The following is a 24,739-nucleotide window of genomic DNA, read 5'->3' as shown; positions in this document are numbered from 1 at the left end:
TTTCTGGAATATATTATAAATAAAATGCTGAAACCCAGATACCATTTTTATTTCTTCTAACATCTGGGAAGCTAAATCACATAAATCATATAAAGACAAATGTTCTGTTTCAGTAACTTATCAAGCAAATTGGTCTACAGAAACCTTTCATGGCCTCTTTTTGGCAGACTCCACTCTTAAGAGACTGCATTATAGTTCCATTCAGAATTACTTCCCAATATTAACTTCAACTATTCTTTACATAAAATCTTAAGAAATGTGTTTCATATGCTAATGTTCTAGATAACTGACATCTACGCATTTTAGTTCTAAAACTTTTAAACTAATAATTATTGATGAAATTCTTTATGAAATAGCATGCCTTGCTGACTTCTCAGAAAATTATACTGAATATAACTTAAACTTGTCTTGGCTATTATGACTATCAATTGAAGTTCTACATAACAGCTCTGTGCTACTTAGTGTCTCTATATGTTCTAAGTGTTAGGTTCCCAGATGTCATTTCTCGTCATAGTGCTTGTCTGGAATACCCTCCTTGCTTTTTTACTTTACATATTTGTTTTATAGAGGTATACTTTATACACAATAACACATACTGATCTTAAATATACAATTCAACAAATTCTGAAAAAATGTGCACATCTTGATAACATGATAATCAAGATAAAGAACATTTTCAGGACTCAAGGAAATTCCCTTAGGCTTCCTTCCTATCAAATAGATAATCAGGGTTCTGATTTCTAACATATAAATTAGTTTTGCCTCTTACGGGATTTCATATTAATAGAATCAAAGAGAATCACCACTTGTACATTTTATGTCTTGACTTTTTTCACTAATTACGTATTAGTCTTTTGTTGTATTAGTCTTTTTCATACAGACAGATGTTTTATTTCTCTTAATTACCTAGGAATGAAATTGATGTGTCACAGAGTAGTATGTTTAAACTAATTAACTGTTTTTCAAAATGGTCGTACCACTATATATTCCTATCAGTAATGTATGATAACTTCAGTTGCTCTGTATCCTTGCCAACATTTGGTGTTTTCAGACTTTTAAATTTTATTCATTATAGTGAGTATATAGGGGTTACCCATTGTGGCTTTAATATCCATTTCCCTGATGACTCAGGATGTTGAGCATCTTCTCATATGCATATTGGCCATTTATATCTCTTCTTCTTAGGTCTTTTGATTCGTTATTTATTATGCTATCTACTGTTACTGATTTTTAGAAGTTCTTTTTATATTCTGGACACAAGTCTTCTGTCAAAGAGCTATAGCCTTTTAGAGCTGTATGGCAGTGTGGTTGAGTGAGACGTCTACAGTCCAACTCCCATAAGTTGGATCCTGGTTCAACAACTTACGAGCGGTATGTCCTTGAGAAGTTACAGAACCTGCCTTTAGTAAACGTAAGCAATGCCTGAAATATAATAAACACTATATGAGTATTAATTATTACAAGAAAAATTTTTAAATTGAAATAGTTGTCATCCCGGTAATTCAAAGCCAGGTAGGACCTGGGAAAGAAAATAAAATTTACATTGGTTAACCTCTAATTCTCTATTATTGGGATCAAATAATTCTTTATATAGAAGCTCTGAAAATCTTCAGCTTTACAGGCAACCATTCTATCTAAGCTTTTTATTATTCAGTTATTTAGAGGCTCTAATTCTTGTTTGGGCCCGATTCTTACCAGTCTTCAACTCAGAAGACAGCTCAGCGGAGATGTGTGCCTAAAGGCTGAGCTGACATAAATATCAAATTGGAATCCTCCTCGCAGGATATGTTGGAACAAGTACCTCTACTATAAATAAACATGACATGCATCCCAAGAATCGGAGAAAGCTTATTACAGTGGGAACCAAGCTGGAGAGACAGAATCAATACTGAATGAAGGGCATTTGGTTTATCAAGAATATGAGTCTAAGGATATACCGGAAGCGTAGCTCATAACTTAGACATACTAGCTTTAGATTAAATGTTTGTGAACTCAGCTCATTCATTTAAAGCTCAACACATTTAAAGTTCAGTGGAGTTACAAAGTCACAAAGGTAGAAGTGGGTCAAAACTTACATTCAAGTTCCCAATAACCATTTGTCTATTTTACTATAGGATCCTGATTCTTTCTTCTCATCTAATTATGTAGTAAACTGTGAAATTTAATTACTTTGTACTAGATTCGATAAGACTTGGAATACCCAAGGAGTAAAATACTCAATTTAGAAGCTCAGGGTACATTTTGACTTCACAATATGGGAGTATTTGTTATCCTCTTTAGGGCATAGACTCTTATTTCATCATCTTTGAATTTTACTAATTCTCCTTTATAATTCCTATAATGCTTCTCAGGCATATCTTATATTTTACAAATATTAAAATGTGTATAATATTAAAGAATATATATATATATATATATATATATATATATATATATATATATATATAAAAACTCTAGTAGTTATTTTAGGAGAGTGAAATTAGGTATTCTCATTTCTGAGTTTCTTCAAAAATTATTTTAATTAATACTTATAAGTTAAAAGTAATTTAAATAAAGAACCCACATTTTAACTGTCTGTGGCTTTACTCAAGATACTATAAATTTTTTGTTATCTTTAACAGTGTACAAATACGTTTTAAACAAAAGTATCCCAAACATAATTCCTCTTGCTGCCCCAATTTCTTTCATTTTTCCTTCTGCTTTTTACTTTATAAAAGTGCCATACTCTCTGTTCTAGGAAAATCAGATAAAACAAAGTTTTCCTTACTGGAAGAGTAACGTTGCCTGATTCATTGTTCACCTTAATACAACAAAGGAGGTTTTAAAGCTGGCCAATAATTTATATCCACTTGTTTTGAAATTTCATGTTTTCAATTACACCAAATATAATTGTTTCTCTTATCTATTCAAGTTGATCCTTTAAACTTTAAAGTATTCCAGAAGCTTATGCAAATCTGTATTCCCTCTATCATAGCCTTCATTAGTTTAGAATTTCACACCCTAGCTTTCAACTTCAAGACCTAAGACTAAGACTACTTACCATAAAATTCTTCAAGCTGTTCAATAACGTGTTTTGTTGTTGTTTTTTGTTTTATTTTTTTTACAAACCTTCATTCTTGCCAAGGTTAACCTTTTCACCTGTGTTTTTATTCTCATAATCTTCCAGCCTTCAAATGTCCTCCTCTCCCAAATAAAAGCAGTGTAACTCTTGTCTAAAATTTGCAACCACTCCCAAAGACTAACGGCAGCTCTTATAAACTTTGTCATACTCTGCCCTGTAGCATAAAATTTGCACTTGTTATCCCTTCCTTAGATAAAAGTGACTTAAGAGCCAGAAACCAAATCATATTCTTCTATTTCAATAATAAACTATTTTTCCTGATCATGAAAACAATAGAAGCCCATTCTAACAAATGTGGAAAATAAAGAAAAATAATATTTGCCATCATGGAATTAAAATTCAATAATATGTTGGATTTTTACTCTCTCTCGGCATCGTATTTGCTATCAGTCTCTGACACAACAGCCATTTATAATGACAACTTAACGCTTATTGCCAAATTCTCAGAAATTTCACTTTTGAGCTTCTTTACTTAGTTGAAAGGCATTTGTTCCCCATGATTTATCTAAAAAGTCAAAACTGACAATAATTAGTTCTTTAGCATTATTTTCAAAAATACTTAAAACTAAAGCTCTATTCTTCATTTTGGCAACGGACTATAGAACAACCACTGTTTCAGCCTAGCTCATTTCATTCTGATGAAGACACTCTTATTGAAAAATGTTGCTTGGTTTCGTTTATTTCATTCAAAATTCAAATTGTACTTCAGCCGCTAATCTCTGATCTTACTTGAATAATTGTATCAAGTACATCCTTTCATCCACAGTACAGGAATTAGACAACCAATGCAAAAGTCTAGGTGAGAGGTTATGTTAGATTGGACCAGTGCTAACAATGGACGAAGAGGAATGGACTGATTTGCATCGATTCTGGAGGAAGAGCCAAGAGGATTTGTTAACAGGGTTATATAACTACAAAGTAAGTGTTCTAAATTATGTAAAATTCTTAATAGTAACCATGAGCTTTATTTTCTAGAATTTTCAACTGGTATTTCAAAAAAGTTAAGGCAAAAACGAGGACCAAACACAAAGACAAATTTTGCTTGAGCTATATCGACTCACGTAGTTTCTTTTGAAAAGCAATACTGTATTATATGATCCAGAATAAACCTAAAGTTGCATTTTATGGATAAATGCAAATTATGGTTACATTTTCAAATTTGCATGTTGGTAAAATATTTCTTATCAAATTAAGGATATAGTTATAGAAAATTTTACAAGCCCTAATACTTTTAACTGTCCAAATGCAAAGCGTGCTTGGCTTTAAAAATGGTCTTCTTTTTTTAGTTTCTTTTCTCCCTTTTAGAATCCTCTTGCTCTATTATTACCAAACCCATTGTGTATCCACCGAACTGCCTTCTTGCTCTATTCACTCTTTCTATATTATCCTTAATTTTCAGCTGGTTGTTTGTTCTGTTGATCTGCATAAATTCTTTATATTATAGATGCTAATTCTTTGTCAGTTATGTGAATTATAAATATCTTCTTCCAATCTGTAGCTTCTTTTATTTTTTAATGCTGTCTCTTGAAGAACAAAGCTTTTAATTTACCACGGTCAAATGCATTTATTTTCTTTTACTATCTGTGCTGTTAACTTTTTGTTAGATCTAATACATACCTATTTTACATCTTACTAAGAGATAAAACTGTTTTTTAAAAAAAGTCATTTTGGCAAACAAAATTCTCATTTTCTGTGAAAGTAAGAAAGTAAGAAAGTCCCTAAAATCACCAATACTTGCTCTGTCAGGCAGAGCAAGTATTCATGTATTTACTGAATTATAGCACACATTACCCTTCTCCATTGCTCAGAAGTTAATAAAACCAATTTGGTCTTTGATTCTCAGCTACATATGTTTTTCTGTTCTCCTGGACACAGCAAATAGGTCTTCATATGTGTTATGTAATGTCGGTGAATTGAAACCTATTACCATGAATTCCTTTTCATATCTAAGGCCCATTTTGTCTAGCATGGATTTGTGGCAAAAAACTTCCCTATCCGATTTCGAAAAGCTTAATCCAAGTTCTAAACCTTTCTATCCACGCTTTAAAACTTCCAGGTTTTTTTTAAAACCTTCCTTAATATATTTAACATTACTTCAAATAGTGCTCAATTATATCTTCACCAACAAACTGCTAAATTGTTACAACAATGTTGCTAATATACATCATTTATGTCCTTACCTAAGAAGTTTCCTACCAAAAATGGGTGTTTAATATTTACACAGCTTGAAAGTACAGAAAAAGTTATAGCAAGGAGAGACTGTGGGCAGAGATTACTAAGAAAGTTATAACAAATTTTACATGATAAAATATTTTAAAATAGGCATTTATATAGCTACTTGTTTATATATAGCACATTGTCACAATATCAACGCTATCTGTAACTAAAGCTAGGAAACGTCTATATTTCCATGCAACCCTGTACCCATCTAAAAATCGGGAATACTATTACTAAAGAAAGAGAAATCAGCAAGCGCTCTAGCAGAAAGGTAAAAGAAAAAAATTGCAAGTAAAACTTAACACCCTGGAACCAAATAGCTATCAGCATGGAGTCTGGAAGTGGCGTGGGATGGGACAGCAGAGAGAAAGACAGGAGGGAAGAGCAGAGAGAAAAACAAAGGAGAAGTGTTTAAGAAATGTTACGTTTAAGAACAGTCAGCTATAACATTATAAATGACCAACAGGCAATTAGAAATGTATACAAATTTAGGAAACAGATCTGAGAAAAAGCCAGAGCTATGTAAGTAATTTTGTTAGTTTTGTATAGTAACAGTTCTTAAATTGAGGTACCAGGGTAAACACTGCTGCCATTGTAATTGTGATTAAAGCTATGGACTATCTTCCCTGAAGAAAATTCATATATAGCTAAAAACTCATATTTGACTACAATTTGGGAGGGTTCACAGCCCCTTCCAAGAGGTTCACAAACCTAAGATAAAGAATATTTGATTTAAAGGGCAACACTGCTTAGCAATAGATTTTTGGGTCCTATAGTTTAGAGATTTATCAAGATGATATTTTCTAGCAAATGAATTACCTGAATGCTGGTTAAGTAGAGTTACACAATCTTCTCTCAAGTACACAAACCATAAAATTATTACACTCCTAAAGAAACAAAATGTGTTAAATAATATTTAGAAAATGAAAACTATACCAATATAAGGTTAATTAAAGAGAAAAAGAGAGGCAGAAGACAGAAGAAAAAAGTCATGAGACAAGGAATACAGGCCTCTAGAAACTGGAAAAGACAAAAAAAAAGGAGTCTTCCCCGGATCCTCTATCTGGAAGGAATGCAGCCCTACCTACCAATACCTTGATTTAGCCCAGTGAGAGTATTTGGACTCCGAATTTCAGACTACAACAGTACCAAAACAAAATAGCTCAAAAACCAGAGAGAGAGAAAGAGAGAGGGGGAGGGTGAGGGTGAGGGAGAGTTAGAGAGAGAGAGATATTTAGAATCCCTTAAGATTTGTTCATTATAAAGGAATTTATAATATTTTTCCATAGAGGAATATTTACAGTAAAAAAACATCCTATATTCTGTACAATAATATTTTAAGTAAACATTACCACCCAACTATTAAATGTTATCAGAGACAGGGTATGAGAAGAGGGAAGCATTTAACAGAAGTAGTTTACAATTAATAGTTTTCCTCAGTCACACAGACTTGTTCAAATATAGCCTGGCATTCCAGCCTTCTCCAGATATTTCTATAGAACATGACACAAATCACATCGTATGCATGTAATTCTTCTAAAGATGTTAGCTTATTTTACTAAACTTAAAGTGGTTGCTCTGTGGAAGGGGAGACAGCAAATAGGGTCTTGCCAGAAGAAAGCTGGATATTCTCATCTCGGATATACAAAAATAAGCATATCCTGAGAGAGGAGATATGAACTCAGACGGTAGCCAGGCACAAGGGTATGCTTGCACCTTAGCTCAAGATTTTTAGAAAGGAAGAGATCCTTCCTTTCTAAAGGCGTTCCTGGGTGGTAGGGGAAAAATGATTTTCACCCTTTGAAAGCAGACATAGGTTTGGCAAAGAAGTATTCTTATAGACTCCAAAGTAAATATGGACAATCTCTAAATTACAAGAATTATCTAACTGTATCTCTTACTCTCCAGAAAGTCTTCCCTGACGCCTATTATTAGGTTATTTTCTTCCATCATGTAAAGAGTAAGAGACTCAAATAGTTGAAACCTGATGGTTAGCCGTGGTTAATGATTCTTATTCAAAGCAAAAGGGGACACTGTTCCATTTTTCTGAGTTAGATCCTTGTATGTACTACTATGTAATTACATGAGAAGTTCCTTTCCACCAGATGGGAAGAGAGATAGTGGCCTATCACTCTTCTTTCTCGGTGTCTTCAGTGAAATTATACTGCTTGGTCTTATTTGTGCTACCAAAGACATTATGAAAAAAATGTGCATTTATAACTAAGATGAAGTATTGATAATACTCTTCTGACTACTTCAGGGCAATGGCAAAAGCATTCAGTGAGAGATCGCTGCTCTCTCTGACGAGGGAACAGATGCAGGGAGATTCAGTTGACACTCAGGAGGTAATTCTTTCATCATCAACATTATAAGATGGCTTTTGCTAAGGAAACCAGCAGACTCCCTTCCATGTAGTACCCACACATTTTAAATATGTTGCCAGTTCCTTCTATATGGTTCTGTACCTTATTTAGTGTAAGTGAGAAACACTCACTTTTTCAAGTGCACCTGAGGCAAGCATTTAGAGTACAACTTTACCCATGCTGAGAATGCATCTTGGCATTTAATGGCAAGGAACAGAGGAATAACAAGGAGAAACTGGCAACCATGTCTATCTAGGATGCCAGTTGTTCAGGGAGCAGGCAAACAAGCCAACGATGCTAAAAAGATACAGAGTCAGAGGCACTAACCCAAATTAATCTGCAGAATATTCTCCTGAGAAAAAGAGATATAGTATTAAATTATATATTACTCCGCATATAGTATTAAAAATCACCAACACCTGAAATTTCTGGATATGGCCAACACTTGAAAATAAGTCCTAAGAGTATTTCCATGAAATAAGCGTTTAATAAAATACTTGTATAGTTGAATCTAGGGGGAGAAAAAAGAAAATCAGATGAAGAAGCATGAAGAATGCCGAGCTCTTCTTACAAATACCGACCTAGAGTGCTTTTGGAAAGAAGTAGACAGCACAAGGTGACTTTAGTAATGTAGGTACAAAATTACACAATGTTAATGACGCTTCATCCTATAAAAGGAAGTTTAAAGATTTCTTCTGACAATGCTACGCTAGTCTGGGAATAAAATGTATAATGGCAAATAGCTAATCCTAATTGTGCGAATGTGGGACCTTTGAAAATTTTAGAGTTTTCCTTCCAAATGCAACATAAATGGATTCAATTTTCACTGGAAATTTAACAGCCTACAGCAGTGCTGTCCAAGAGAAATATAATGCAAGCCATATATGTAATATTTAATTTTCTGGTAGTTAATTTAAAAAAGTAAGAAGAGTAGGATGGCACTGAAAGTTTCTCTAAGGGCCAATCCCTCAAGAGAAATACTAAAGAAACAGAGCAAAAATTGTCAGAATCAACTTTGTCAGAACTCTAGAAAATAGTCAAAGGTTTACAGAGACCAAGCAATGATAAATGAAAAGGCAACTTCAAAATGGTAGGAAAGCTTTGTGGCACTTTTACTTGTCCTTCGTCTAAGCCTCGTCCCCACCTCCACGAATAGCAGTGGTGTTCAAAATGGCCACCTGTGTTCTCAAGCATGGGATCCTGGTCGCTGTTCCAGAGAGAGCAAAATAGACTTCAGTCTCAGAGAACTGTGTCTGGAGTTACGCGAAGAACTCACACGAGGCACTTGTGTTCCTCAAACACACCGTAAAGCAAACAGCTATAAACAACCAGCTACTTCTGGGGACAAAATATTACAGAGGCCAACAATAGATATACCAAAAATCTGGGAGGAAAAGCTGGGGAGACAATTTCTTTGGAGAATTAGAGCAATCAAAACTGATGTCATCTACTGGGGAATTTAGAAAGCCACATACACACCCAGGGCAGAACACATGTTACGAAAAGACCTGACCCTAAGTTTTCATTTTGGGCTGATCTCTAGGCTCAGTATAAGCAGGAAGTAGGGGGTAAGGCAGAGTTGTAAATGGCTAAGCACTGAAGGAGTATAGGCATAATCTGCAAAGACGGGAGATTTTTTCTTTTGCTTTTGTTTTTTTTGTGTTTTTTTGTCCTGGTGTTCAAGGAAATCTTCGGCCAAGCACGAGAGGACCACAGGCTAAAGGAAAAGAGACTTCAGAGACCACACATGGCAAAGAATAAAGACTTTACCAAATGGTTTAGAAAAGTAAACAAAAAACTATAGCCCACAGCAACAAAAACAAACCCTGAAGAGTGGGAAGTATCTGATTAGAGTTATCACATTAGAATATTCAAACTATTAAATTTTTAACAAAAAACTATGAAGCATGAAAAGAAACATGAAAGTTTGGCCCATTCACAGGCTCTGAGGAAGCACAGACATTAGACTTACTAGACAAACATTTTAAATCAACTGTCTTAATTATACTCAAAGATGTAAAGGAAACCAGGAAAACAATGTATGAGCAAACAGAAACTATCAATTAAGAAAAATCAAATAAAAAACAACCAAATAGAAATTCTGGAGCTACTAAGTACAGTAACAGGAATGAAAAATTCATGAGAAGGTTTCAATAGATTTGATAAGGGAGAAGAATCAGTGAGCTTAAAGACAGGTAAACTGAAATGATCCAGTCTGAGGTACAGAAAAGAAAAATGAATGATGAAAAATGAAAAGAACATAAGAAATCTGTAGGACACTATCAAACAAACCAACATGTGTAATGGGAAGACTACGAAGGAGAGAAAAGAAAGAGGCAGAAAGAATATTTGAAGGGCCACAAAACTTTCCCTATTTGATAAAAGACATAAATCTACACATTTAAGAAGTTGCGTCCGGGGGCAGCGAGGTGGCTCACGTGGTTCGAGTGCGAGCTCTTAACAACAAGGTTGCCGGTTCAATTCCCGCATGGGAAGGTGGGCTGCGCCCCCTGCAGCTAACGATGGAAAATGGCGGCTGGACTTGGAGCTGAGCTGTGCCCTCCACAGCTAGATTGAAGGACAACATCTTGGAGCTGAAGAACCCTGGAGAAACACAGTTCCCCAGTATTCCACAATTTTTTTTTTTAAAGGTAAACTCAAAAAAAGATAAAGAGATAGAAATCAAGACACATAAATAATCAAGTTGTTGAACGACAAAAACAAAGAGTCTTGAATGCAGCAAGAGAAAAGCTACTTCTCATATACGAGGGATTCCTAATAAAATTAAGAGCCAATTTCTCATAGAAAACAAGGGAGGCCAGAGGCAGTAAGGTGACATATTTAAAGTGCGAAAGAAAAAAAACTGTCAACCAAGAACTATATACAGCAAAACTATCCTTCAAAAACCCTTCAAAAATGAAGGAGAAATTAAGACATTCTCAAATAACTAAAAAGCTACGGGACATGCCCCTAGTGGATCGGCTCTACAAGAAGTGATAAAATGAAAGGACACTAGACAGTAACTCAAAACGACATGAAGAAATAAATAACTCTGGTAAGGGTTACTACGTAGATAAATATAAAGCCATTGTATTAAGGTATTTTGGGTTGGTAACTTCTCTTTTTTTCCAATAATTATAAATCTACATTAAAAGGCACATTAATATATAAAGATGTAATTTATGTCAATAACAACATAAAAGAGAGTAGGGAGCTACATAGGACCAGAGATTTTACATCCTATTAAAGCTACGCTAATATCAATTTAAACTAAGTTGTTATAAATGTAGGATGTTCATTATAATCCCCATGGTAACCAATGAGAAAGTACTACATAAGAAATTAGAAGAGAATTAAAAATGCACTACAAAAAAATCAAATGCACAAAAAGGGGAAGAAATGGAGGAAATAAATAAAAGAAAAAGTATAAAACATACAGAAAACAGCAAAATAGCAAAAGTACTTCATTATCAGTAATGACTTTAGGTTAAGTGGATTAAACTCTCCAATTGAAAGGCAGAGACTGGCAGAAAGGATTGAAATAAAAAATGAACCAACTACATACTGTCTATAAGAGATTCACTTTATATTCAACACCACAAACAGGTTGAAAATGAAAGGGTGGAAAAAGATTCTCCATGAAACAATAACCAAAAGAGAGCTGGGCTGATATAGTATTAATACAAGAGAAAATAGTCTTACTTAAAGTAAAAATTTGTTAGAGACAAAGGCCATTCATTATATATTTATAAAAGGGTCAATTCAACAAGAAGATGTAACAATCATAAGCATATATGAACCAAACAGCACAGTCCCAATCTAAGTGAAGTAAAAACTGACAAAACCGAAGAGAAAAACAGATCTACAATAACAGTTGAACCCTTCAGTACTACACTTTTAATAATGAATATAACATCTAGTTTTTTAAAAAGAATGAGGTATTGATATGCTACAATGTGGAACCTCGCGAAATCTAAATGAAAGAAGCCACACTCAAAAGGTCACATATTACATGATTCCACTTATATGAAATATCCAGAATAGGTAAATCCATAGACAGAAAACAGATTGGTGGTTGCTGGAGGATGGGGTCGTGGGGAGTAACTGCTCAATGGATATGGATGTTTTATGTTCGGTTTTTAGGGTGATAAAAATATTTTGGAACTACATAGAGATGGTGGTTGCACAACACTGTAAATGTACTAAATGCCACTAAATGTAGACTTTAAAGTGGTTAAATTTGATAAATGGTTAAATTTGTGTATTTTACCTCAATTTTTTAAAAGTGAAATTAATATTAATAGTATATTTTATTAATCCAATATATACAACGTATCATTTAAATAGATAATATAAAATGAGATGTTTTACTTTTTTTCATACCAAGTCTTTGAAATTTGGTGCACATTTTACACATATAACGTGCCAATCCTGACTAGTGCTTGATAGCCACATGTAGCTAACGCTACCGTGCTGGACAGGGACTCTTACACAGATTATAAAATTACGTTGTCAGGTAAGCTTACATTGAAAGAAGCCATTCTTAAAATTTGGAATGCTCACTTTCTATCAGACAACACTTGCAGCTAATACGCAATGCCTTCTCTTTTTTATAAACTAAACTACCCACTTAAGAAATAAATAACTGCATATTCCTACTTTTGATCGTATTTTCTCTCCTGGAATGCGCTTTACATTTATGGAAAAGACCCACGTTTAATTCTCATCTTAGCTTCTAGAGGCTACTGGGCTTCTCCTTCTGGTGAATTCAATGTATTTATCATCTGTATTTTTCATTAGGCAGTTATTAACCCTGTTATGATTCCTCTAACATTATCTTCTATTTATTTAATTTCAAACTCCTCCCAAATACCACACCTTAAACTTCCCTGTACTACCCATACTGCCTCACATGCAGCAAGAACTTAACATTCAATATTTACCTGTTCCATCACAATTCTCTCCCTACTACAACTAATGAATAATAGTTCATATCCCAAACCAAAAGGATGTCTGCAACATCCCTCTCAATGGGCTTTTTTTCAGCTGAACTAAATAAAGTCCACAAAACTTGAATTAAGCTACTTAGCATCCTTAACTCAAAAAAATAAACAAAACAAATAAACAAAAAACAGGACAGGAAACACAGCAGGGCAACGTCAAGACTTCTCTTCAGTGGGAGCCCTCACAGCAACTTAGGGGCTCGGAGGTTCGTTAGCTCCTTAACTGGTAGTTCAGTTATGAAGGAATAAAAAACCCCATGGGTATAAAATCTTAAGTATGGAATCCCTCCTGGCTTAAAAGCCCCACACTCCATTTAGGAACTAATATATCTCGTAACAGTCCCAAGGACGTAATTTCTTGAAGTCTTGGCAAGGAATATACCCAGGTAAAAGACTACACCGTGCTCAGGTCAGACCAGAGCTCTGATTTTTGTCAATGTGTATAGCAGTCCCCCTCCAATTATCTGCAGTTTGGCTTTCTGAGGTGTTACTGGCAGTCAACTGCCATCTGAAAATATTAAATGGAAAATTCCCTAAGTGAACAATTCATAAATTTTAAATTGTGCACTGCTGTGAGTAGTGTGATGAAATATCACACTGTTCCACTCCGTCCCACCCAGGAAGTGAATCATCCCTTTGCCCAGTGACACTTACTAGCCATCTCTGTTACCAGATTAGACTATCTCAGTATCGCAGTGCTGGTGTTCAAGTAACCCTTACCTTATTGTCATAATTGCTCTATTTTTTCATTAGTTAGTTATTGGTATAATTTCTTACTGTGCCAAACTTACAAATTAAACTTTATCATGGGTATGTATGTGTAGGAAAAAAACATAGTATGCATAAGATTTGGTAACCACTATTTGTGGTTTCTGGCATCCACTGGGAGTGGGGGGCTGTCTTAAAACATATCCCTCATGGATAAGGGGGAACTACCGTAGGTCACCGACAATTCTCCCAAGTCCAGATGACGTTTACAAGTCAATGTTGCCTAATGACTCAACTGACATTCTATCTTCATCAGGATTCCAGAGAACCAGAGTTTAAAAAGTTAACCCAAAGTCATTTTTCCATAAAGAATGGATTTGGTTAAGTCTTTACTAAGATCTGAGACAGAGTAACAACTAAGTAGATGGGCACACATTTACATACACATCTTATTTAAAGGCGTGCTTGCTTGTTCTAATTCATTTTATTAATATCAGCTAAATATTGATATTGCCAGATTATATTTCATTTATTCATTATAATACTCTGTGTAAGAAGAAAAGAGCATTTCTTTAATTATGAGTTGTAAATCTGAAAAGAAATGCTGCTTTTAACAAATGAGATATCCAACAATAACATATCACCTAAAATGTCACTGACGGGTAGAAAAAAATTCTAGTAGCATTTTATTTAAAAAGGACTTTGATAGAACATTTCGAAACATCAAATATGTATCTGGAGTTGAGACAGAGTAGGTGAGAGAGGCCTGCCAGCCAATTTGTGCTTACACAGACTTATTTAAAAGTGGAAAGGCAGGACATATGTGCCCCTGAATCAAGCCTTCTGAGGAGCAAGTCTTGGCAGCTGCCAATTAACCAAAAGCACATGGATCGCTTTTGGGGATCAAAACAAAGACACTCTTGATAACACTTCTGCAGTTTGACTAAAATAACTAACAAGATTTAGTTTCAGTGCTAGTTTTTCTTAGTGAGATTTCCTTACCTCTCAATTTTTCCTGACCCAATTACATACATTGTAAGTGATAGAGCACAGAATCAAACGTAAGTTTGAATAGAAAGCCGATGTTCTTTATCACCATTACAACCAAGCAAGTGCATGGTTGATATAACTCACGGATAAAAGTTAGTATTCACATTTATAGGCATTCATCCACTCAGAAATAAATGATTTTATCTCATTCTTCAGTTCCTAGAGGCTGTTGGATGGCTGTAGAGAAAGTTAAAAAGCAATCTCTCTTGCACATGTACCTGCACACACACCCCTGCGTGGCTATGGGCACGATATACACGTCAATGGAAAATTTAGCGGGACCTGGCTTATGGAGAGACTGAAGTATACCAACCATCCTTCAAACCAAAAGGATTTGAATTTTAAATAAAACTGACTTCATTTTAAAGTTGGTTCTGGTTAAGTTTCCTTATTAAACTCCCCCACCCCATTAGCTCTAGGTACACAAAATCCTGCTAGTCAAGCAGACAGTGCCTGTTCTCAGATTTCAAAAGTCCTGGAATTGAGTCGCATTGTCGCTGATTTGTCTGGAGTGGGTTACTGGATAATCCCTGAACCAATCACACCCAGTTTCAAACCAAAAGGCCTGAACATGAAGAAAAGATGATTTCCCAAAGAAAAGTAGGGGGCTTTTAACAGAAGAATCAAGGTTACGTTTGGACGGAACATGGGAATGAATTTAAGGTAAATAATAATAATAATAATAATAATAATAATTTAAAGTGGGTGGAACATCAGGAAAGAATACAAAAGAATATGCAATATGTTATTCTTGCTTGAGTTGGAAGATTACTGAAGACAACAAAAATGACTTACCCTTAAGAGGAATCCTAGTGGTGAAGGCCTTGCACATTCAAAAGGGAACTACTTTAGGCTTCTGGGTAGGGGCAATATCATTAAACTGGTATCTAAGAATAATTATATTGAATAGGATCAGGAAAGCTTGGAATAGTCAGGAAGCAGAGACAAAAAGACAGCTAGGAAGATGCTATTTGAATCCAAATGCTATTTCAATGAAGCCTGGAAAGACAGCAGTATCTTAATAGATAGAACTAGCAGGCAGAATCCTAGATTATTTTAAACAAAACTCAAAGACAGAACTAGTCCTATGAAAGCAAGAAAAAGGGGGTACAAATAATACAAAACTAGCCTCCAAGTTTGCCAGCTTGTAAAGATTCAGTCCAGTGGTGCTGCATATAGTACAAAGGCTTGTAGATAAGAAGCTGTTATTAATCTTAGAATAAGAGTTCAGTTTTCAAGTTTGGTAAGAACACTTAAAGGAAATACCTAAAAAGCCACTGAGAGCGTAATTCACCAGTCCCTGGCACATAATATATGTTTGATAAACGAGATGGATGGATAGACTGGATATCCTTTACAAGCCAAATAATATATTACACAGAAAATATCCAAAGATGCAGAAGACAGTCCCTGTTCTCACAAATTCACAATACAACTAACTTAAATAAATAATAAAGGCGATTTTTAATTTTTGAAAACTGCCATTAGAGTTCAGAGGAACAGATTAATTCTGGTAACGAAAGCTTTAACAGCGAATTAGAAGCCTGTGTAAAAGAAAAGTAGAATATTACAGTAGTACTGACACCAAGCTTTAGGAGAAATACTTCTTTTAAGGAAGAAGAGAGGACTCAGTGTTAGGGGTCAGAACACTTACGAGAGGTGAGAAAATTTGAGGAATAAAGTGTAATAAAAGCCAAGACAATGGTTTTGTCTTAAAATGCAAAAGAGAAGCCTAGGTTCTTGTATGATTTGAATGGAAAAATACGAATGAATTGATACCAATAAACGTGGAACATTCATTTCTCCAGTAAGAGAATAATTCAAGTAATAATTCAGATTTCGTTAATATTATTTTGTCAAGCCAAATCATTTTAAGTAAGACAGTCTACCTTTTAGAAAGGAATTAATAGCTGTAAGTTTGAATTTTCCATCCCTTTGCATTACACAGAAGATTCAGATTCAATCTGTTCTAAACACCTGTACTATTATCTTAGACCTTAAAGCAGAGGTCAAAACAAACATAAATGAGCAAAGATTACTGCTTTAAGTGATTACGATATATGTGCTGGGGATTGTGACCACGTGAAGGGAACACTTAACACGCCACATTACAGCAGCTGCCTTATAAGAATGTAGGGTCGGTATTATAAGTATGTGTTGATTTTTTGGAGAAGCTGGAAATCCTGCCTATGTGAAATCTGATTGCTTAAACACTGGCTCATTTATATGTCAACTAAGGTTTCACCTGCAGTTTTCATTGTATCTTAAACAATGACTATTTAGTTCAACAGTTTTGTTCAACTTGTCCGTTTTTACCACTCACTCATGTATCTACTTAATTAGAAAACTACATAAGTAAACACAGCATATTTTAGGATCTCCTAAATAATGCAAGCAACAAGATCAATTGACAAATTAGTACTTTATCTTTTTAACTCCTTAAACAAAATGTCACTTTTTAAAATTTCAAAGCGCTGAATACACTTTGCTCTTAAACATTAAATACGAAATTTAAAATCCTAGCAAGTTCACTTAATAAAGATCACACAAGTGACCAGGAATCACTGCCAAACTTGTTATAGATAAAAATTCCACTAGTTCAGTGATTCCTAAATTCATTTCTGAGGATTAGCTCAATGAGTATTATCTGGAGAACTTTCTGAAAACAGAGATTCCCAAGGTCCACTCCCTGATTCCTAAGGGATGAGTTTTAACAATCCTGTATTTTAAATTTCTGAAGTAGTTCTGACGTGTAGCTGTATTTTGGAACAACCACTTAGAATATCAGTAAACGATAAAACTAATCTTAATTTTGAATAAATTAACAGAAAAGTGATCATTATAAAATTCTATTAAGACTAATTTCTTCCCTATCACTTCAAGCAATTAATAGCGAGTTACTCTAGTCTTGGGATTTAGATAATAATCTTTAAGTTTCAAAGGAAAGCACTAATGCAAGAACTCAATAGTCAAAGCAAAAAGTTTGATTTAAGACAGCCTGGCAATCTAAAATCTTTTAATAACTCCTTGCCATAACTTATAAGATACACCTCTTCGATTGCCCCTCCTAACTCACACACTATCTCCAATCGCAATAGCATTCTTTCCACTCTCTAAATAGTTCCGTACACCCCAGGGCCTGTGCACTTCCTATTTCCTTCACTTGAATGCCCCCGGAGATATTCTATTGGTTGCCTCCTCAAATGGCGAGTGTCGTGCAGGGCGTCCGGCGGGGTCTCTGCTCCCGCTCCCCACATAAGAACGCAGGACACGGTGAGGCCAAAAAGGAACACCCACGGAGCCATAGATAGGGGAGTCAAACCAATATATTCTCGCTGGCGGCTGGGCTGGAGACACAGGAAGCAGGATCTACATAATCTGCAACCCGCCGTCCTAACAGCAGTCCGTGCTTGCCAGCCACCATCTTCTTGCTAGCCCCCATTTCTTTTTCTGCTAGCGTAGCCACAGCAGTTATATTAGTGGCCAATGGCTTACGGGTTACAGCTGACGGCCAACTAGCCACAGCTGATGGCCATCTGATCACAGTTGATGGCCATTTATTACCCGAGCCAGCACCTTTCTATGTGAGGCCGAGAGCTTGGAAACTGCTTTTTGGGGCCTTGTCCCCACAGCGAGCATGAATCCTCAACATGGATTCACGCAATCTGAACCAGCCGCGACACCCAGCTTCCCTCCACCCTATTCTATCACACTCTATGTCTTTTCCTGGTTTATTTTCCTCATAATGCTTATGATTATCTGAAATCATCTTACTTAAATTCTTCAGGTATTTACTGTCTCCTATTAATAGGATTTATGTTTTACGTGAGCAGGGCTTTCTTCCTTGCTCATTATTGCACTGAATACAATGTTATACGAATTGTAGTTAAGTGCTCAATATGTGTATTGTTGAGTAAGTGAACAGACAAGTATATAAACTCCCAATCTTACTCTGAACTTTTTCATGTGACATACCGATGAACCTCTATAAAGACAATAAAACCTTTTATAAAATTTTAGTCCTAAGCAAGATTAAAATAGGAAAATGTCAGTTCCCCAGCTTCCTCTACCTTCCTATCAGCTCCCTTCCTCATTCCTCTATATCCTTGTGGTCAGATCATTTTTTCTTGCTTTAGGAAAACATAAAAGACCCCAGAAGCAACTCTAATTACCTGGAGACGTGCAAACAAGTAAATTCTTACAACCCAAGCAAAAACCAAAAGATACATAACTTTTCTCAGTTATGTGTCATTCAGAGAAGAATAGCTCAGATCTCAGAGTAATTGGTCTTTCTGGGAACCGAGTGCACTCTGAATCCTAAGAGAGCTGAAAGATGAGTAGAGGTAAATTAGAGAGAAGGGGGAAAATGAAGGAAGGGAAAAAGTAAAGGAAGGGGAAGAAGAATGGTTTTCCGGATAGATTTTTTTGTATGCAAAGGGCTCTGATTTCCTCAAGTTCACTCATCCCTTCCTTCAAGGAGTACCCCATCTAAACAGCTTATTAAATAGCATTACAGACAACACAAGTAGCAACCACAATGTGCAGTATGAATAAAAATACACAGAAACAGAGAGGAGCAGAATCTTAAATATAAATTTGATAAACTTAATAAAGTAGGGCAATATTACTTTTATGTACTTTGTGTCTCAAGATTCAAATGCTGAAAAGGGAACTAAACTGAGAACCAAAAGGTACAGCCTTAGAAAATCTTTACTACCTTGAACAATGCTTTGAAAAATTTTAAATTCAACACTAGTTCTTGAAAATATTAACATGGTGAAGGCTGTTAAAACTAAATATATATTACCATACCTCAAAGTGAAATACGTGAGCCATTTCTATTATAGTCAGATACAGAACAATACTACTGGGAAGGCTTAAGAAAATTAAAATTATAGTAATATATAATTAAAAGAGGAGGGAGGAAGGAAAGAGAAACAAAATATAAATCCTGATTAAAAATTACCCTTATTGCAGATTAAGTAATTGTTTACCTAAAAGGATACAAGCAAAAAGTTTTTATTAAAAAAATAAGGACTTTGGGGTTTCAGCCTGTAAGAAGCTTGTAAGCTACCAATCTGTGCTAACAAGTAAAAAGCTGAATAAAATTAAGGATCAAGAACTCTTCTTAGATCCATAAGAGAAGTGAAGCCACGGGACAAACTGCTGCTCCCAAATTGGAGAGACCGGCAAATAAATGTACAGAGAATCAAAACTTACTGCAGCAGAAACCCAAGGACAGAGATCTCCGTGGGAAACAGTCCCACAGTAGGAAAACCTGAGGTACAACTGATGAATTGCTGGAGGCTCAGTGTGGACAACTCAGATAAAAACTCCAAGGAGACGCAGTCATCTAAATGTTCCACACTTTTGTGAGTTTTACCACTTGGAGCTCTACCAACTGCTCACAGTGACTATCAGGGAAAAAAATCTCTCATGCTTCCAGAAGGGAAGAGGAAAAGGAAGCATTTTGAAATATATCAGAGCACTCTGTTTCTAACAAAGTTTGCCCTCAGCAGAAATGATTTAACTATAGAGCCTAATCTTCTGGAGTTTTATCAGCACCTAACTGATCTAGGGGAAGCGAAATACCCAATTACAGCCCGCTCCAGCCATCCTGTCCTACCTAGGGATCAGGGGGGATAGAAAAAGCACTTGAAAAGTCCACAATCCAGAGACACATGATCACAAAAAGACTAAGCCCTAAGTAAGTTCTGGAGATCAAATGTACAATAACGTAACTGTAATTAACAATACTGTATTATATACTTGAAACTTGCCAACGGTATTATCTTAAGTGTTCTTACAGCACACACACAAAAGAAAAAATGGTAACTATAGGCTGTGGGGAGAGATGTTAATCAGTGTGATTGTGCTGATTATTTAACATTGTATATCAAAACATCATGTTGTACCCCTTAAGAGTAAACAATTTCTGTCAATCATACCTCAGTAAAGCTGGGCGTAAGGGTGTGGGGGGGAACTGAGACCTAATAAAGCACTTCCCATACCTCTATACTTTGCCACCATATTACTAAAGGCCTATTTACAGAAGTTCTTTTTACCCAGTACATCAAGTCTGGCTATCAGGAAAAAAATTACAAGGCATGCTAAAAGGCAAAAAAATACAATTTAAAAAGACAGCATCAGAATCAACTCGAATGACAGAGATGTAGGAATTATCAAACCAAGAATTTAAAACAACCATGATTAATATGCTAAGGGCTCTAATGGATAAAATAAATAGTATGCAAGAACAGATGGGCAATGAAAGCAAAGATGGATATCCTAAGGAAAAAAACAACAAGAAATGTTAGCGATCAAAAACACTGAAACTGAAATGAATGTCTCTGATGGGATCGTTAATAGACTGGACAAGGCTGAGGAAAATATCTCTGAGCTTGAGGATATCATGATAGAAATTTCCAAAACTAAAAAGCAAAAGGGTGTGGGGGGGAACTAAGTAAGTTCTTCAAAAAAAGACTAGGGAAAAAAAAAACCTAAGAACTGTGGGGCAACTAAAAAACGTGCTAACACACTTGTAATGGGAATACCAGAAGGAAAAGAGAGAAACAACAGAATAAATACTTGGAAGAAGGACGTCTAAGAATTACCCAAATTAATGTTCAGACATCAAACCGCAGACCTAGGATTCTCAGAGAAACCCAAGCAGGATAAGTGCCCCAAACAGTGCACCTAAGCATAATATTTTTCAAACTATACAAATCAAAAATCAAGTATAAATCCTGAAAGAAGCCAGAGGAAAAAAAATACCTTATTTATAAAGGAGTAAAGATAAGCATTACATATGACCACCTCAGAAACCAAGCTAGCAAGCAGAAATTAGAGTAAAATACTTAAAGGGTTGATAGAAAAAATAAAACCCACCGACCTAGAATTCTATACCCTGCAAAATTATTCTTCCAAAGTGAAGGGGATATAAAGATTTTCTTAGGCAAACAAAAATTGAGGGAATGTGTTGCCAGTAGACCTGTCTTACAAGAAACGTTAACAGAAGTTCTGTAGAGAAAAAAAAAAAAATTCATACAGGTCAGAAACTTGGATTTACATAAAAAAAGAGAATCAAAGATGAAATAAGTGAAAGTGAAATAAAAATTTATTTTTCTTATTCCTAACTGATCTAACAGATAATGGTTTGTTCAAAATAATAACAGTGCATTCATTTATATATGTTTATGTATATGTAAACATTGTATGCATATATGGAACACAAAATAACATGGGTCAAAGAAATCTCGAGACATTTTAAAACATTTTGAATTAAATGAAAATTAAACACAACTTGTTAAAATTTGTGGGATGCAGCAAAAGCAGTGCTTGAAGGAAAATTTGAAGCACTGAATGCATGTATCAGAAAAGAAAAAAAAATCTAAAATCAATCATCTAAGCTAAGCTATATCTAAGCTACTTTAGCAAAGTAGAAAAAGAACAAATGAAATCCAAAGAAAACAGAAGAGAATAATAAAAATTAGAGCAGAAATAAAAAAAAAATTGAATACAGAAAATGAATAGAGAAAAATCAATGCCAAAAGCTGGTTCTTTGAAAACTTCAAAAAAGTCTACACAGGATAACAGGAAAACAGAGAAAATACAAATTATCAATATCAGAAATGAAATAGGAGACATTACCAAAAATCTCATGAACATTAAAAGGATAATAAAAGAATACTACGAACAACTCTATGCCCACAAATTTGATAACCTACATGAAATAGATTGATTCCTTGAAAGACACAATTTGCCAAAACAAGAATACACATCTGAAAAGACCTATACTTCTATTTTAAAAATTGATTAAATAATTAATAACCTTCCAAAGCAGAAAGCACCAGGCTCACTCAGGTTTACTGATGAATTCTCCCAAACATATATAGCGGAACGTATACCAATTCTCCACAATCTCTTTCAGAAAATAGAAACAGAAGGAATACTTCCTAACTCATTCTAAGAGGTCAGTGTTACACTAGTATCAAACCCAGACAAAAACATCACAAGGAAACTACAGACCAATATCTTTCATGAACACAGATGCGAAAATCTTAAACAAAATCAGTATTTTAATTTTAATTGAATCCAACACTGTGTAAAAAAAATTATGCACCACAACCAAGTGAGATATGCAAAGCTGGTTCACCATTATTAGTAAATAAGCAATTAATGTAATATAATCTATCACATCAATAGGTGATTTTATCAATAGATGCAAACAAGGCAGTTAACAAAATCCAACCCCCATTTCTGATGACAACTGTAAGTAAACAAGGAATAGATAAGTAACACCTTGATAAAGAACATCTAAAACCCCTACAGCTAACATAGTTAATTGTGAGAAACTAGAAACTTTACCACTAAGATGAAGAACAGGCCAAGGGAGTTCCTCTCACTAGTCTTTTCAACAGCATATTGGAAGTTTTTGCCAATGCAGTAAAACAAGAAAAAGAAATAAAATGTAGACAGATTTCCCAACACTGTACTTAAATTTCTAGCTAATGAAGTAAGGAGAGAAAACGAAAGGTATCCAAATCAAGAATGAAGAAGTAAAACTGTCTTTGTTCACAGATGACATGATCATCTATGTACAAAATCTGAAAGAATTGACATTAAAAAATTCCTGGAACTAATAAGTGATTATCGTATAGGTGCAGGATACAAAATATACAAAAGCCAATCACTTTTCTATATTCTAGTAATGAATGAGTGGAATTTGGAATTAAAAATAATGTTATTTACATTAACACTCCAAAAAATGAAGTACTTAGGTAGAAATCTAAAAAAAAGTATAAGCTCTATAAAAACTATAAATCTCTAATGAAAGAAATCAAAGAACTAAATAAATGGAGAGATACTTGATATTCATGAATAGAAAGATTCAGTATTGTCAAGATATCAGCTCTTCCCAACTTGATCTATAAATTCAATGAAATTCCAATAAAAATACAGCAAGTTATTTTGTGGATATCGACAAACTGATTCATAAGTTTATACACAGAGGCAAAAGACCAGAATAGCCAACACAATACTGAAGAATAATAATAAAGAATAAAGAAGAATAAAGTTAGAGGACTGACACTACTTAAAGTTACAGTACCCAGATAGCATGGTATTAGCAAAAAAATAGACAAATAGATTAATGGAACAATATGGAGAACTCAAAAATAGACTCACATAGATATAGTCAACTGATCTATCCTTTAACAAAGGCAATACAATGGAACAAAGATAGTCTTTTCAACAAATGGTGCTGGAATAACTGGACATACACATGCCCCCCCCCCCAAATGCATCTAGACACAGACCTTATGCCCTTCACAAAAATTAATTCAAAACGGATAACAGACTCAAAACACAAAACTATATATTAACTCCTAGAAAACAACATAGGAGAAAAATCGATATGCCTTGGGATCGACAATGACTTTTAAATACAACACCAAAGGCATAATCCACGAAAGAATTGATAAGTCAGACTTCATTAAAATTAAAATTTTCTACTTTGCAAAAGACACTGTCAAGAGAAAGAAAAAATAGGCCACAATCTGGGGGAAAAATATATTTGCAAAAGGTGTATCTGAAAAAAAACTATAATCTACAATAGACACAGAATTCTTAACATTCAACAATAAGGAAACAAACAACATGATTAAGAATTGGACCAAAGACATCGACACATCACCAAAGAAGTGCATAGATGGCAAATAAGCAAGCATATGACAAAAGTCTCCAGATTACATGCCATCTCACTAAAACAATGAGATTCCAATGTGCGCTTGTTAACACAGCAAAATAAAGCCACTGACACCAAATGTTTGCTGAGGATGGAGAGTAACAGGAACACTTTCACTGCTTGTATTATTAGGTGGGTGCAAAAGTAATTGTGCTTTTTGCCTTCATGTCTAACCTTTTAAAACACAATTACTTTTGCATCAACCTAACAGGAATGCAAAATGACATGGCCACTTTGGATGACAATTTAGAAGTTTCTTACAAAACTATATATCCTCTTACCTTACAGTACAGAAATAGCACTCCTTGGTATTTACCCAAAGGAGTTGAACACATGTTCACATAAAAACCTGCACATGGATGTTAATGGCAGCTTTATTCATTTTATTTACAGCTTATAACACAACTTTTATTAGAAAAGTTTTACTTAACATGGCATCGACTATTCTCAGGAACAATATTAAACCCAATAAGCAACAAAAACAGACTAACAAAATGTGTAACAAGAAACTAATGCCCTTCCATAATCAAAC

The 24,739-nt window shown here is 34.7% G+C and overlaps 1 protein-coding gene across 1 annotated transcript in view; it reads right to left on the bottom strand.

Annotated features, from left to right (window-relative positions):
• Positions 1-24,739, bottom strand: part of SPRED1 (sprouty related EVH1 domain containing 1) — a gene marked incomplete at its 5' end in the record, with an annotated part of 112,792 nt that overhangs the window by 65,426 nt on the left and 22,627 nt on the right. The window lies entirely within an intron of this gene.

This window comes from Rhinolophus hipposideros, assembly GCF_964194185.1.
Source record: "Rhinolophus hipposideros genome assembly, chromosome: 5".
NCBI classification, from domain to species: Eukaryota; Metazoa; Chordata; class Mammalia; order Chiroptera; family Rhinolophidae; genus Rhinolophus; species Rhinolophus hipposideros.
This window is presented reverse-complemented; position numbering and strand designations above follow the sequence as displayed.